The following is a 16659-nucleotide window of genomic DNA, read 5'->3' as shown; positions in this document are numbered from 1 at the left end:
TTTTAAAACTGCCACTTTACATTTGTTTTTAATTTTTCATTTTATTTTACTTTATTTTATTTTATTTTATTTTATTTTTTGCTTTTTAAAGAACTCAGATATAAGTGACATATTATATTACTTTCAGGTTTACAACATAATGACTCAATATATACATTGCCAAATGATCACCACAATAAGTCTAGTTAACATCTGTTGCCACTCATAGTTATAATTCTTTTTATTTTTGTGATGCCTTTTAACAAGATCTCAGGTGACTTGTGTGTACATTAAAGTTTGAGGAGTGCTGGGTTAGAGCCCTTAATTATGAAGCCAAGATTATGAGTTGGTTTCCCAAATCCGCTCTGCCGACGACAGACCATCTTGACCTTGCATTTGGTCTTGAAGGGATCCTGGTGTGGGAACACGGATGAATCTGTGCCAACAAATCCTTCCTGCAACAGAGTGGGAGAAACAGCCGTGGTCATGACAGGTCACCAGGATCAGATTTCCCCTTCATCTGTTGTATTGTAATATCCTCTTAAGTGCTATACTTACATCCAAATCCAATCCAAAGCATGCCAGTGACAGCTAACATCCACTCCTTACGTGGGTCTCGCAGCCACCCATTTGGCGGCTGAGGCTTGGCAGGTCCAGTCACTAATTGGCGAAGGTCACAGAGGTAGAAACGGATATGAGACTCGAGCTCAGAGCTGTCTGATTCCAGGGGCCTTTCTCTCAACAGATCTGCTTCCCTCCCTCCCAGCCAGCCCTCCACACTGATGCCAGGCAGCTTCTTAAGGTGCAGCCAGGGAGAGGTCTGCCAAACAGCCTGATGCTGTTTTTTTTTTCTTGGTGTGTCTGCAACGCAAGAAGGCAGACACCCATACCCAGCAATGGCTCAGTTGGAACACAGGACCCTCCTCTGTGTACCCTCTCCTTGCTCTGCCTTCCTTGCTTCATCTGCTTCTGCCCTCCCTTGCAGCTCTGTGCCTCAGCACTTTTCTGATCAGCCCAGCTTCTGTGTACTTGCTCAAGCGGTCCCTCCACCTCGGGGGCCCCTTCCCCCACTCACCCACCTGGCTGACACATGCAGCCAGGCATTTAAAGGTCTCTCTCCCCAGTATTGCTCTCCCTGATGTCCTTAGGTAGACCTGAATTCTTTCTCTTTGGATCATTCTCAAAATAGCTTTTGCGCAATTAAAAAAAAAAAAAAAAGTGATTTGCTTCTAAGTTCCCCTTTCCTGCTGATCTGTGAACTTGAGGAGCAAGACCCCACAAAAGGCCGTGCGGTTCAGAGCACGATGCTGGTGCCAGACCTGGCGGGATGCGAATGCCCCAAGCTGCATGACTTTGGGCAGGATACTTAAACTTCTCTGTGCCTCCGTTTTCCCTTCTGCAAAGTGGAGATCCTCAGAGTCTCTACCTCTTGGGTTTTTGTGAGCACTAACCTAGTTAATACAGGCTTAGAATGGTGCCTGGCACGTAGTAGGTTTCGTCTTCCCACCCCAGCCACCTACGCTGTGCGCGTTCAGAAAGTGATGTTCCAATGGATGAATGAATGTCTCGGGGGCTGCCTTCATTGTCTCTCTCTCTGGCCAGGAAACTCCTACATACGTTTTAAAGCTTTAAGAATGGAAAAACGTTTGCCCAAAAAAGTCTCTGTCTCCTTAGTATTTCTAATCTCTTCCCACACATCTTTTCCTGATACAGGAACCTACCTTTGCATCCCTTCATCTTCACTCCCCGGTTGTTTGATTAATGATGGTATCAGTACATTCCTACCCTCATCCCTCACGCTTTCCTAAGTCTGTATGAAAACATGCAATTTGCAGAGCTTCTACCCTGTTCGGATAACGAGCAGCCTGGGCTGTGCCCCCAGAGCAGGTCGAGGTGTGACCACAGGTGTCCGCTCCATGGCCTCCTGAAATGATAGGCGGGCTCTGCTGGCTGCATGCAGGTGTATCTGCTGCACCGAACATCTGGCCTTTATTTCTGTCCATGCTTCCTCTCTCTTCATTTTGAAGGGAAGACAGCCTGTCAAAGCAAACCCGAAGGCGTACTAGCTGCAAGGATTTGAAAGGGCAGGGTTTATATTTTTCTTTGCTTTCCTGGGGTTCTCTGAAGAAGCACAGAGCTATCTTAGTGTTTGGAAAGAGGCGATGTAGCATGGTGGTAACCACAGAGGCTGACTAACCTTGGTTTGAAACCCAAACCTGCTACTTACTGGCTGGGAAGTGTTGGGTAAGTGCTAGAACCTCTGTGAGCTTCAATTTGTTTTTGCCTTTTTTTCTAAACTATAAAACGGTTCTAATTTTTAAGCAAATAGACTTCAGAAGTTAATTCATCATACAAAATACCTAGCACTATGTCTTACCCATAGTCAGAGCTCAGTCTGATTATTTTCAAGCGTATATATGTGTATACACGCACACACACACACATGCATATATAATCACATGTTCTCTTGACACTTAATCAATTCCATTTCTCTTTAATTTAAATATCTTTTGCATAATAACTGCATAATATATGTTTGAACAAATGGATGGATAGAATGAATAGACTCGTGAGAGAAACCGTTTTTTGTTGTACGTACAACCCATGTGTCAGTCAGGATGAGCTAAGTTACACTGTAGTAACAAACAGCCCCACCTGTCCATAGCTTGAGCAGAAATCTATCCTGGGTCAGCCAGGAGTTTTCCTCCTGTCTCTGGGACCCATATAGATGAAACAGCCAGTCTGGAGTGTTGCCAGCACCATGGTCGGGGGGAAATGTGCATGGAATATCACATCCTGGGTCTTAACGTTTCCACTCAGAAGTGACACGTTATATTTCTGCTCAAGTTTTGTTTGAGAAAGCGAATCACATGCCCATATGTAACCTCAAGAGGGTGAGGAGGTTCCCTTCTCTAGGTGCCCCTGGTGAGAGCCGGCAGCGTCTGGTGGAAAGCACTACCCGACGAACCTGTCACACTCTTGTACCCAGCAGACCTCAGCCCATTTTTCGGGTTGTCATCACTAGATGGTATGCAGATGACTAGCTGTATATTAAGACCCCATTTATAAGTACAAGCCATGTAACATTGCAAAGAGAGTGATTAAACCATAATGCCACTAAGTGCTCTTTCTAGGGCTAGCAAAATATGTAAAGGCATTATACAGAGAGTATCACGGCTACATTTCCCTATGCAACAGAGAGCCTATTTACAGCTCAGTTCTGACAGAAGAATAACTACTTCTTCTCACCCAAACACAGTAACCAGCCCTCACTGAGTTCCACAAAAGAATATTAATTCTGCAGGAAAGAATCTAATGCAAAAGAGGACAGAAGTACAGCAATAGGGCGCTTGGGTGAGGGAGCTGATGGGGGAGAGAGAGAGAGAGAGAAAGGGAGAGAGGGAGGGAGAGGGAGGGAGGGAGGGAGAGGGAATGAGCTATAATACTGCAGCACAATGGGAGGAAATAGCGTCTGCCACAGAAATAAAACTACTACGAGTAAATTCAGAACAAAGCTTAGGGCTTTAGAATAAAAGCAAGACGTGATTATTCCAACATAGAATCAAATGATGTGGGGCTCCGATCCCTCAAACCAGACCAGGATAATTCTCCTAGGCTCTCTGATAAAGGGTTCTCGTCACTTCCTTAGCAAAGGAGAACTGGAGGCTGAGATCAAGTTGGAGTGTCTGCTTAATCCGTATCTCCTTTGGAATGTCCACTTGTCATAGTCCTTACCTGATAGACAGCACTATTTGTACTGTATGATCTACCCTTGTGGTTACAGCTAATCGGACCAGGGTGAGTCCATTTAATCCAAGATGAAGCAATTCAGAGTCTTGTCTCAGCCAATCGGATTTGTTTCTCAAGATTCTAAAGTAAGACAAAGAGAAGATACCTAGGCCACTTAGGCTTTGACTTCTGTAGTGTTTATTCATTCATTCAACTAATTTTTATCAAATGCCCACTTGGGGACACAGGGCTCCCAAATCCAGACTTCACAGAGTCCATTCCCGTTCCACATGACTGTCCTTAATTCGATGTCCCTGGTTATTTATTGAGATTGATAGAAGCATATGTCAACCAATTTGATGGTTCTCCTCCCACAGTCATGCTGTATTATTCCTAATTATTCTGCCATTTTAATAAATTTAAAATTTTAACATTAAAAAAATTTTCCAGGTAGGTACCATTCCATAGAGACATCTGACTTGAGAAGCTGTCTTCTGATCTATTTCAGTGGGAGAATGCAGAGGAGGGAAGAACTCAAGACACCCCACTAGATCCTCTAACTTCCTTACAGAACTCTGCCTTCATTGTTTACCCCCGCATGTTCTGTGTTCCCTGCGCATGAGGGAGCTTCCGGTTTCCCATCCCCCACTCCCTGTCTATCACAGAGCACGTGCACGTACAACTGCTGGCAGGTGCTGTGGACGTGTGAGAAATGCACAGAGACAAAAGCTAAAATTGGTTGTGCAGAATGCATTAGAGCGAACCCCTGCAGTGGCTGTCAGAAGCTTACACCCCAGATTTTCTGGGGGAGTTCCAACTTAAAATAGCCTGTCTTGCTATCCCCACAGACACTTATTTTTGGCAGATTGTGCATCCCAATTTTTGGTTTAGGAAACACTGTCACTTTACATATACTACACACCCAGACGTACTCTGGAAAGGGTCCTAATCCAGCTGGATTAAGTCACTTTCTCAGTGAGAGAGGCACTGCTCTCGTCTTAATGATCTCCAGATTCCTAGAAATAGTCCCTGTATAATGACTGCCCTATACAATGGTTTTCTAAAGGTCCCCAAATTGCCCCCAGATTAAAACCTTGTTTCCCAACAGTGCCATCAGTAACAGGCCTGTAGTTAATAGTGTTCACAGTAGCTGGAATCACTAAGTAATGCTGCCTAATGTGTCTTTTCTATCTCTTCAGGGCACATAATAGATGCTCATTAAAAGACTGATGAGTCAGGGCACCAGGGTGGTGCAGTAGGTTGAGCGTCCAACTTCAGCTCAGGTCATGATCCTCATGGTTCATCAGTTCGAGCCGCACATCGGGCTTTGTACTGAGAGCGTGGAGCCTGCTTGGGATTCTCTGTCTCCCTCTCTCTGCCCCTGCCCCTCCCCACTCTCTTTCAAAAATAAACAAACATTTAGGGGCACCTGGGTGGCTCAGTCGGTTGAGCTTTCTACTTCGGCTCAGGTCATGATCTCGTGGTCCGTGAGTTCAAGCCCTGTGTCAGTCTCTGTGCTGACAGCTTGGAGCCTGGATCCTGCTTCAGATTCTGTGTTTTCCTCTCTCTCTGCCTCTCCCCCACTCATGTTCTTTCTTTCTCAAAAATAAATAAACATTAAAAAAATTTAAAAAAGAAGATTGATGAGTCAGGTGTCCACGCATTAAATGGAATCTTTGAACTGATGAGGCAAACCCCACATACAGACTCTGCTCTTTCTTTCACCTTCCTCTATTGTGGTCATCCTTGGTTCTGTGAATGTGGCTGACCTCAATTCGTGCTTCCTTTTATCTTGCAGTCTTGACCACGTTCATTTTTAGATCTCTGTAAGCTTCCTGGTCAACGAGTCCCATTTTGGTAGTCATGGCTCTTTGGGGTCCTAAGAACAACACCGAGAAGTCAAAAATTGTTGCACTTGGACAGGCAGGTTTTTTTTCCCTATGCACAGAGAATGCATCACGCAGACATTTGGGGACCTCTGTTGCTGTGTGTATGAGAAGCATTTCTGACCAAGGCATTTATAGATCATAAGGAGCCCCCAGGATAGCACATACAGTCTTTTTCTGGGAGCATCCTTCCTCAAAATTTCAGCCCTCCCTGTACCCATATATCATCATAGGAAAGAGGATGGGGAGAATGCTATTGAGGTTGCTAAGGACAGTCAAGAATGCTCACCTTCTGAGCTCCGTTTGCTGTGACATGGAAACATACGTTCTGGTTGGTGCATCAGCCCTCAGAGACCCAAATGGTAGAGGATATCCTAGCACACGCACCCAGACAATATTAAAATTATTTCAGTTTTTAAACTTGTCATTCACTTTATTTATTTTTTTAAGTTAAATTTTTTAACTTACATGCAAGTCACTTAGCATCTAGTGCAACAGTGATTTCAGGAGTAGATTCCCTAATGCCCCCTACCCATTTAGCCCAGCCCCCCTCCCACCACCCCTCCAGCAACCCTCTGTTTGTTCTCATATTGAAGAGTCTCTTACGTTTTTGTCCCCCTCCCTGTTTTTATATTATTTTTGCTTCCCTTCCCTTGTGTTCATCTGTCCTGTGTCTTAAGGTCCTCATAGGAGTGAAGTCATATGATATTTGTCTTTCTTTAATTTCGCTTAACATAATACCTCTAGTTCCCTCCACGTTGTTGCAAATGGCAAGATTTCATTCTTTCTGATGGCTGAGTAATACTCTGTTGTATATATATATATATATACTACATCTTTTTTTATCCATTCATCCATCGATGGACAGTTGAGTTCTATCCATACTTTGGCTATTGTTGATACTGCTGCTGTAAACATTGGGGTGCATGTGTCCCTTTGAAACAGTGTACCTGTATCCCTTGGATAAATACCTAGTAGTGCAATTACTGAGTGGTAGGGTAGTGCTTTTTTTAATTATTCATTTTTGAGAGAGAGAGGGAGACAGAACGCAAGCAGGGGAGGAACAGAGAGAGAGGGAGACATAGAATCCAAAGCAGGCTCCAGGCTCCAACCTGTCAGCACAGAGCCCGACACGGGGCTTGAACTCATGAACAGTGAGATCGTGACCTGAGCCGAAGTCTAATGCCCAACCGACTGAGCCACCAGGTGCCCCAATATTAAAATTATTTCAGTTTTACATTTAAAATCATTCCAAACAATGAGAGTCCCCAGGCAACTTTATTACGGTATTGCCAAAACTTTGGTTGCTTTCGTGCCATTATCATTCATTTTTGATTTATCTGCATTACATAGTAACTAGGATTTAGTCATTTTTAAAAATATTGGCTCAGTTATTTTTTAAAAATACATTTATTTTATTTTATTTTTTAATTTTTTTTTTACCATTTATTTATTTTTGAGACAGAGAGAGAGCATGAACAGGGGAGGGTCAGAGAAAGAGGGAGACACAGAATCCGAAACAGGCTCCAGGCTCTGAGCCCTCAGCACAGAGCCCGACGCGGGGGTCGAACCCACGGACCGCGAGATCATGACCTGAGCCGAAGTCGGCCGCTTAACCGACTGAGCCACCCAGGCGCCCCTAAAAATACATTTATTTTAAAAGGAGATGTTGAATTGCATTCATGTTTTATTTCAGTAAAAGTTAGGTTACTTTATTGGGTGCCTGAGTGGCTTAGTTAAGCGCCTGGCTCTTGACCTCAGCTCAGGTCGTGATCTCACAGTTCGTGGGTTCAAGCCCCATGTCTGGCTCTGTGCCGGCAGTGCAGAGCCTGCTTGGGATTTTCTCCCCCCAGTCCCCACTCCCCCACTCACATGTTCTGTCTCTCTGTCTCTCTCCCAAAATAAATAAATAAACTTAAATTTTTTAATTTGCTTACTTTTTTAAAAAAGGAAACTTCATTTCGAGATTCCAAATGTCAAATCAGTATCCCCTGTCATTAATAGATGGAAAGGAAGGAGTAAATTAAATACAATGATATTTTTACTTACTCTTATGCTAATTGAATAGAATAATTCTTTAAAAAAATAAAGTTTTCTCTTCTCCTTCTGGATGCCCCAGGGTCCTTCCCACCCTGGCCCTCCGTCTACATAAACTCTGAGGCATTAGGTGGGGGAGCTAGGATTTAAACCCGGGCCATCTGCTGGCAGAACCCACGCTTCTCACACCTGAAGCCCAGATCTGGATTCCAAAATATCAGTCCCCACCGAGAAGAGCCCTTTTCTTGGAGAAATGGCCCCTTCCTGATCTGGGACAGGGGGATACAAGGTGAGCCATGGCCATCTACTTGTTGCAGGAAGCAAAGATGTGTCAAAAATGATGGAGATGTGTCAAGAGAGCCCCTGACCCAGTTTTAAGGGACTTGTAATGTCCAAATTTGGGACACTTTTAGCATGAGAAATGACAGAAGTTGTCATTCTACTTTGTTGATTGTTATACATTGAATGGCTAAAATGTCCTGAGTCCATTGTTGGACTCTTGAGACAGAGAGAGGGAGGGAAAGGAGAAAGGGAGTGGAGAGAGAGAAACAAAGAGAACACCAGCTAATACAGAAGGGGTAACAGAATGACTTAGAAAAAAATATCATTTTTAAACTTGACGTTTGGTAGTTGTTTCAGGCAAGAATTAACAATGGATGCTCCCTCCTCCGGGAGAGAGTTTACTGGGGACAGAAATCTTGTCCAGTGCCCATAAATCACCTGTGGCTGCCTTTCTAAAGTAAAGGGGGTAAAATGTGTCTTCACAATGGGTGATTTGGTACCCCCACCTTAATGTTCTGTATCTCCTGACATGGTGCACTCTGAGGTATAGAGCCTCATCTACAGAGGATCCTTGCCAAAAAGGTAAAACTTGAATCTAATTCAAATTAACTAGAATCTAATTTAACCTGAATCTAATTCAAATTAACTAGAATCTAATTTAACCCGAATCTAATTTAGACCCAAATTCCACTTTACAGAAAGAATAGGGGACAGGGGCACAAATCAAATGGCAACATGGGAAAATGATCAGACAAATTCAGAATGTGGGCCATTCTACAAGACAACTCGTCCAGACCCTACAACAAAAACCACAACAACGGTGTCCTAAATTATGCATGTGTTGGGCGTGGGGGACGTGCGGGTAGAGGTATTAGTGTCACTCAAAAGACATAACAGACCACAAACAAATATAGTGTGTGGATCTTGATCAGATAGTGGTTTAAATAAGCTATAAAATGCATTCTTGGGACAAATGAGGAAATTTGAATTTGGAGATTAGGTGTTCTGGAGTTGTATAATAATGATGTGGCTGTGTACAGGAATGCCTTGCTCTTAAGAGGCTGGACTTTTAGTAAAGAGTCATGATGTGTGCAGTTTATTTATTTATTTATTTATTTGTCTGTTTGGTTATTTGCCACGGGTTCAAGATTTTAAAATCTTGACAGATTTGTGTAGATTTAAAAAAAAAATTAAATTTTTATTTAAATCCAAGTTAGTTAACACATAGTGTAATAATGATTTCAGGTAATAATCAATTAGTGGTTCATCACTTATATAAGTACCCAGTGCACATCCCAACAAGTGCCCTCCTTAATGCCCATCGCCCATTTAGCCCATCCCCCACCTCCCTTCTTCCATCAACCCTCAGTTTGTTCTCTGTATTTAAGAGTCTCTTATGATTTGCCCCCTTCTGTTTTTATCTTATTTTACTTCCCATCCCCTACATTCATCTGTTGTGTTTCTCAAATTCCACATATGAGTGAAGTCATATGCAATTTGTCTTTCTCTGACTGACTTATTTCTCTTAGCGTATCTTCTTCTACCCAGTCGTTGCAGATGGCAGGATTTCATTGTTTTTGATTGCCGAGTAATATTCCATTGCACATCATGATGTGTGCAATTTAAATGGTTCAGGAAAAACTGCACACACTTGCATGTGAATAGACGACAGACTGATAGGTTGACTGAGAGCTGATAGACCAATCATCACAAAATGTTAGCTATTGAATCCAGGTGACCTTTACTGCGTTACTCTTACAACTTTTCTGAATATTTGAAAATTTTCATTAACATCAAGTTTGGAAAAATACAGCAGAATTTGTGCTCTAACGGCCCTTCCCTGCTGCCTGAGGTCAGACAGCAAGGCAGCAGCCCACTGTGCATCTGTCCCCTACAGTCACCTCGTGTCTCACCTCGTGGCCTTCAGGCTGCACATCAGAAACCCGCTGACCACAGCGTTCCCACAGACGAGGAAATGTGCGCAGGCTGTGAAGTGTGATATGATCCCTTCCAGGAGTGATAACTACAGCTCTCAGCTCTCTCTGCTTCTGTGGGGAGCCCACAACGCTCCCCTGTCTTATGGAAAAGCTCTAGCTTGCCGTGTGGCCCTTAGCACCCCTGTTTGGTGGCTGCAGAATCACCCTTGCCGCTGCCCCGCTCTGTATCTCCCGTCTACACTGCAGGTTAGAGAGGGGTTCAGAATCGCCTGGACCCTGTAGCTTCCCTTTCTGAATTGCCCTCCTTCCCTCTGAAGCACAAAGACCTGCCGTGACATTCATTTGCAGAGAATCTGCTGTAAATCTGCCCGATCCCAGACCCGACGCATTGTTACTTGGCAGGTGAGAGGCACATGCCGCGGGGCTCCCGGAATTGGAAGTTAAGACCTTGTGTCTGCAGCCTGGATGGCTATCATGAATCTTTCCATAAGAACACTTTCTCCGAGATTAGGTCGCGAGCCATCAAGCATATGCCCTCCCCTCAGTCAGAACCCAGTTGAGCGTCCTCAACGAGCCTCTGAGGTCTGGAATTTGGAAGTGTGCTCCTGGCTCTGTGGAAGCTGATGGTCACAGGCCAGTGGAGACAGAGTTCAGTCTGTCACGGGGAGCAAACAGCGGTTGGCACAGCCATTTCTTCCAAAGAGAGGTGCTTTCCTGTTTGCCCTGGCTCCCTCCTGGGCTCCGAGCTTCCTTCTGGGCGGCTCTGGGCCCGCCCAACCTTGCCTTCCGTTCAGCAGCCAGGAAGTCCTGCATGAGATCTGACCTCAGCCTACTGTGCTGTAGCTTGACTCCAGTTCTCTTTTTTCTTTTTTTTTTTTTTTTTTTTTGACTCATGTTAATTTTTGGAAGAATTAAATATCATTCCTTTAAACCCTCTTTTAGGGTGACTAACTCATCCTGATTTGCCTGGGGCTTTCCTGGATTGACCACTGAAAGTCCCATATACAAGCAAACTCTTCAGTCCCGGGAAACCAGGATGTTCGGTCATCTTTCCCTCCCTCCCTTCCCCTCTCTCCCTTCCTCCTCCCTCTCTCCTTCCCTTCCCCTTCCCAAGAGGAATCCTTTCCACCTGTTCTGTTTGCTCCATACCAGCACCACCTAGGAGGTGACCGTCAGGGCCAACCACATCAGCACATATGCATTTTCCTGCGACAGGCAGACTGCCCTACCTCAGCCAGTCCTCTCTAACCCTGGGGGATGGTGCTCTGCCTTCTCCACTTGCAGAGGAGAAAACCGAGACTCACTCAGGTCGCGGAACTTAGGTGAGGTCACACAGCTGGAGAGTGGGGGAGTTGGGCTTCTGATGCAGATGAGAGGCCTTGACCCCAAATCCCTGTCGCCCACCCAACTTCAGACACAAGGCCACTGTTGCCTGTGGTTTCCAAGTGGGAGCAGAGTCGGCAGGACCCAAGGGCCGGACGTCAGGGACCTGCGCTCTCGCCAATCCATGTCTGTGTGGACAGAGACTAAAGTCCTGAGTGAAACCCTCAGTCTTCTACACTCTGTCCAGAGCCCTTGGGTCCTGGCCCTGCTCACCTTTCCCTCTTCACCTCCCCACTCCTCCACGTGACGCCTACACCACCCTGAACCACGCTCCTTCCTGCCGTGTGCGGGGGCTCCAACCTCTCCTTCACTCACGTCTGTACAGCTGGTGTTAAACCCTCCTGCCCAGCACCTTCCCAGCGTGCTGCATAGACTACCTGTCTTCACTGGCTCCGGAGCACTAGGTTGAACCCTCCCACTTACACCTAGACCCTCAGATAAGTCTCCTACTCTCTCTGTACCTCAGTTTCCTCCTCTGTCAAATGGGGATGATGGCGAGGGTAAGAGTGGCCTAGGTCTGTAATGGCGTTTATACTCCAGGGGGCAATAAACACAAACGAGGTAATATTAGTAGCAAACACGGACCCAGTGCTCACTCTGTGCCAGGCCCTCACTCTTCTCTGCACACTGTATTTATGAACTCATTTAGTCCTTGCCAGAACTCTTGGGGGTGTTACCTTTCCCACTTTCCCAAAGAGGAAATGGAGGCACAGTGAATAAATGACTAGCCCAAGGTCTCCTAGCTACTGATCAAGTAGCTGGGGGTGGTGTCCTCGATCTTAGACTCGACTCATGGCAATCTGGCAGGCAGGGGAGGAACTGTCTAGCTGGGCAGATCTCAGGTCCTGGTGACTCAAGAGAATTGCCTGCGGATAGTTTTACGAAACGCAGTGCCCGAGCCCTACTCCAGAGCAGTTCAGGGAGGACCTTTGTGGGTAAGCCCAGGCCTCCATATCTGTGAAAGTCTCGGAGAGAGTCCACGCAGTCAAGATTGAGAACTGTCGGTCTTGATGGGGAAGGCATCGCCGGGAGCAGGAGCACGCGTCCACTTCCCGTGGACACTTGTGTCTCCGCGGTCTCCACCCCCACTGCAGCCCTGCCCTGAGTCATAAATGAAGGGCCAGAGCGAGGAATTAAAGCCCCAGTCGGGGGAGGGGGGCTGGAAAAGTTGAAAGCAGCTTTTGCCTCCCGAGTTAACGGCAGCCCCGGAGGGGGCTGAATCAATGCGGCTGCCCGTCAGGCACCCGATGACAAATGACATTCTGAACTGGTATCTCCCCAGATACTTCTAAGCTGACCCTTGGAGATAGCTAATAAAAGACCAACCTGTCTTCCAAGATTAACGACTCGGGAGAAAGACACAGGGAGGGGGAGTGGGCGAGCGGGGGCTCTGGAAACCTTTGCTGCCCCCAGAGCCCTCCTTGTTGACAGTGAGGAGCCAGAACAAGAGCGGCTGGGGGGCAGAAAACAGGACTGGCTCCATTGTTTATTTACACCCTGCCCTTCTGCTGGGAAGCCCACCTTGGCCTCTTTCCCTGCCCTGGGCCCCTGCCCCGGGCCCCTGCCCCGTGCCGACCAGACTCCCCCCTCTGCACCAGCGCTCTCCATGCTTCTGCCAGAGTCTTGGGTTGCTCTCTGGAACTGCTTTTCCCCCTGTGTCCACTCTCCCCTGAGCTGCCGTCTCCAAGCCTCCTCTGTGCCTCTCTGCCCATGCCCTTCCTAGCTCTGCTGTCTGCCTTCCTCTGTCCTCACTGTCCTCATTTCCCCATTGTGCTTTTCCCAGCTCTTCTTCGGGGTGTGTGTGTGTGTGTGTGTGTGTGTGTGTGTGTGTGTGTGTGTGTTACTTGTGTTTTTCTCTGACTCTCAATCTAGCTCTGTCTCTATCTCTCTCTTCCTTTCATCTCTGTGTCTTCTGTCTCTGTGTCTTCGCTGTTCTCAGCTCTCAAGTATCTGTCTTTATGACTTCTGTCTATTTCCGTCTTTTCCTTGTCTCTCTGTACCCCTCCTGTCTCTGCCCATGTTTGTGTTGGTTTCATGTCCCCTCCCCTCCATGTCCCTCTCTGTCTCTCCGGCTCCTTATCCTTGCCCTTCCTGGGGCACTTGGTCCCTAGAAGAGGGGCTCCTTTTCATCGGGTATGATCAGTAGTGGGCAGAGCTGGTAATGGAAAGAGGCAGCACCCGCCACCCCTACTCTCCCGCCAGTGCCCAGGACCCTCTTGCTGTCCAGTGTATATGAGTGTGTGTGTGTGTGGGGGGGGTAGTTCTGAATGTGAACGTGTCCTGCCGTTGCCCCCCTGCAGGCTCCTCATCACTTTCCATAGGACAGCACAGATCAGACCCCTCAGTTCTCACCTTCACTTTGCCCTCCCAGTGTCAGCGAGAAATCCCAAGCCCATCGTGGATTGCACTTAATAGCTAACAGCTCTAGCTATGACGTACTAAATGCATATGGCCTGCCGTGTAATCTGTATGTGTAACTCATTTCCACAATAATCCTGCCACGTAGATACCATCATCCCCATATTTCAGGTGAGGAGACTGGGGGTCAGAGAGGTTAAGACACCTGTCCAAGGTCCCACAGCTAGTGAAAGGTAGAGGCGAAATTCAGACCCATTCTGGTTCGGCCCTTTTCTTTCCACTGAATCTTTCAGCACTGTGCTTTCTCATGAGATAGCCCCTAGCCACATACACCTATTTAAATTCATTTAAATGAAGTAAGATTTAAAATGGAGTTTCTCCATTGCACTTGCCATGTTTCAAGTGCTCCGTGGTCCAAGGTAGCTAGTGGCTGCCATATTGGACAACACAGATACAGCACATTTTCATCCATGCAGAAAGTTGTGCTGGACCGTGCTGTCTTAGATAAACACAGAGGAGTTTTCTGTATCGTTTATTATGGGAGAACAAAAGAAAACCGGATACTGAAATAACCCTGGGCCACTCCCAGGTCCCAGTGCCAGCTACGGGAGGGGCTGCATGGAAGAATGTGGACTGAAACAGTAATCCTGTCTCCAAACACCTATGGGCAACATCACCTGTGCCATGCAAACCTGCCTTTACAGCCCTGTTTATGTCGGGATCACCACTGAGGAACACTCTGCTTTCATGAGGGGGAGGAGGGCTGGATGTGTATATTCTCCTAGAAGGCAGAAAAAGCACAATCTTATGCCAGAAATTGAATTTTCTTATTTCAGCTGGTGTCCAGGGCTTTGAACCCTTCCAAAACATGAGCAGCTTATCTTGTTCTACTCGATCAAAAACATTTCATAATGCTGGCTCCTTCCTCAAGGTCACCTTGAAATCTCTTCCCTGCTCAAAGCATCCTGAATCTTCCTTCCTCTAATAGAAACATTCTTGAAATCTGAGTAAAATGGACTTGCCCAGCCCTGTTCCCTCTCCAAGAAAATTATATCTGGCCTCTCTGTAACAAGTCACTAAGAAGAGGGAAATATTTATAGTTTCTTGACAGCTCACCTATCAGGACAGTTGGAATACCCAGCATCTTCTGGCCCTACCTGTACTGGAGATCTTGGCCTCATGCAGATTGCTTTCCAGGGGGCTCTGAACCCCCATGCTTTCTCAGATTGCTCAAGAATGCATTCCCTCCTAAAAAAAAAAAAAAAAGAACACATTCCTTCCTAGAGTTTTCATGTACCCCTGTGCCACTCTGCTGGGCACCATCATTCCTGCCCATAGAGTTCTTCTCCCCTCCTTGCTCTGCCTCCAGGTTGCCTTTAGATGCCAAAGCTAGCCTATGGTCCAGGATGAAACCAAAGCTAGCTTACGGTCTGGGAGAGAACTTTCTCTCCTGTCAGCCCTATTCTGATAACCAGTTAGAAGTGACCCATCTTCTGGCCCTACCTGTACTGGAGATCTTGGCCTCATGCAGATTGCTTTCCAGGGGGCTCTGAACCCCCATGCTTTCTCAGATTGCTCAAGAATGCATTCCCTCCTAAAAAAAAAAAAAAAAGAACACATTCCTTCCTAGAGTTTTCATGTACCCCTGTGCCACTCTGCTGGGCACCATCATTCCTGCCCATAGAGTTCTTCTCCCCTCCTTGCTCTGCCTCCAGGTTGCCTTTAGATGCCAAAGCTAGCCTATGGTCCAGGATGAAACCAAAGCTAGCTTACGGTCTGGGAGAGAACTTTCTCTCCTGTCAGCCCTATTCTGATAACCAGTTAGAAGTGACCCAAGGTAGTGTTGTTTGGCCCCAACATGTTGCAGTGTTTCCTGGAGTCCTTCCTACCGATTTGATTTCTAATAGTGAAGCCTCATGTACAGTGGTTAGGAGCATGTGCTATGGAGCCAGGTGGCCTCAGTTTGAAACCCAGTGCTGCCATTTCCTAGTTGGGTGACCTTTCATAAGTGACTTAACCTCTCCGTGCCTCAGTTTCCTCATCTGTAAAATGGGGATAATAATACCGAACTCCTAAGTGTGAAGACTAGATCTGAGTTGTTGTTACCTCTGCTCTTGGGGCTTGGAAATGCCTCCTGGGATGGTTTCAGCCATGACCACCAATCACCCTGTGCTTAGATCGCCCCTTCCCCTGACCTCAGAGAAGTTTGGCCCCCAGTTGTTTGCTGCAGCTGACCTTTTTCACCCTGTCTTCCAGGAGGCTTTTCCACACCATTCCTACCCTTGAGGAATCTTCTGTCCACTCCCACCCCCCACCATCAGGTGGCTGGATATGCCCACAGATATGCCCCCACATGTTTGAGGTTCAAGGGGGTGGTGGGAGGCTCAGCTCAAGCAGACATGCCGTCTGCTCTCTCAGCCACAGACCCCTTCTGCGTTTTAGACATGAGGGAAATGAGGCCTAGGGCAGCGAGGCCACCTGCTTATGCTGACCTTTCTGGTATTCAGAAAGGGTACAACCCACAGCCGCTTTGTTTGGCACAGGAGTCCTCTCCCTGCAGACCTCAGGTGGTCTCAACATGGTGAGTGAAAGCATCGTGAGTCTTGGGAGCGAAGCGTGGACACAGCTGCCTCGGGAGACTTGCCTCTGGCTGTTGTCCGTCCCGTTTGGTCGAGTCCTTCCAGTCTCAGCCTTTTCGATGCATCCGGTTCACCCCGACTGTCCGTGATTCACACCCACTTCACCTTCCTTCCCAGATTCTCCAGCCATCACGAGACTCCTTACTGAGATCTTGACTCCCGTCTCCTCCCCAGCCTTCCCCACCTCTTGCTTGACTGTGTCCGGGTGCTCTCTCCTGTCATTCAAACTCGGCATCTTGCCTTGGACATGGGATCAGCGTTTGCCTACAGCTCAGAAAGGACACTCCTGTTCCTGGCCTGGCCCCAACAGGATAGAAAGACCAGAGTCACCTGCTCCCTCTTCTTTGCATGGGGGAGGACAGCACAGGGAAGGACACAGGGACCCCCTGATTCCCAAGTTTACTCTGACAGTACAACCTCAAGAAGTTT

At 46.9% G+C, this 16659-nt stretch overlaps 1 long non-coding RNA gene across 1 annotated transcript; it reads right to left on the bottom strand.

Moving 5' to 3' along the window:
* Positions 1-203: 203 nt before the first annotated feature.
* Positions 204-4267, bottom strand: LOC122210132. Its single transcript, XR_006197926.1, has 3 exons — positions 4167-4267; positions 3715-3849; positions 204-434 (listed from the first exon to the last, which is right to left on the bottom strand). It is a non-coding gene; the product is annotated as an uncharacterized LOC122210132 (long non-coding RNA).
* Positions 4268-16659: the final 12392 nt, after the last annotated feature.

Source organism: Panthera leo, chromosome E3 (genome assembly GCF_018350215.1).
Source record: "Panthera leo isolate Ple1 chromosome E3, P.leo_Ple1_pat1.1, whole genome shotgun sequence".
In the NCBI taxonomy this organism is placed as follows: domain Eukaryota; kingdom Metazoa; phylum Chordata; class Mammalia; order Carnivora; family Felidae; genus Panthera; species Panthera leo.
Note: the sequence above shows the minus strand (reverse complement) of the source record. Positions and strands in the feature narration are given on the sequence as shown.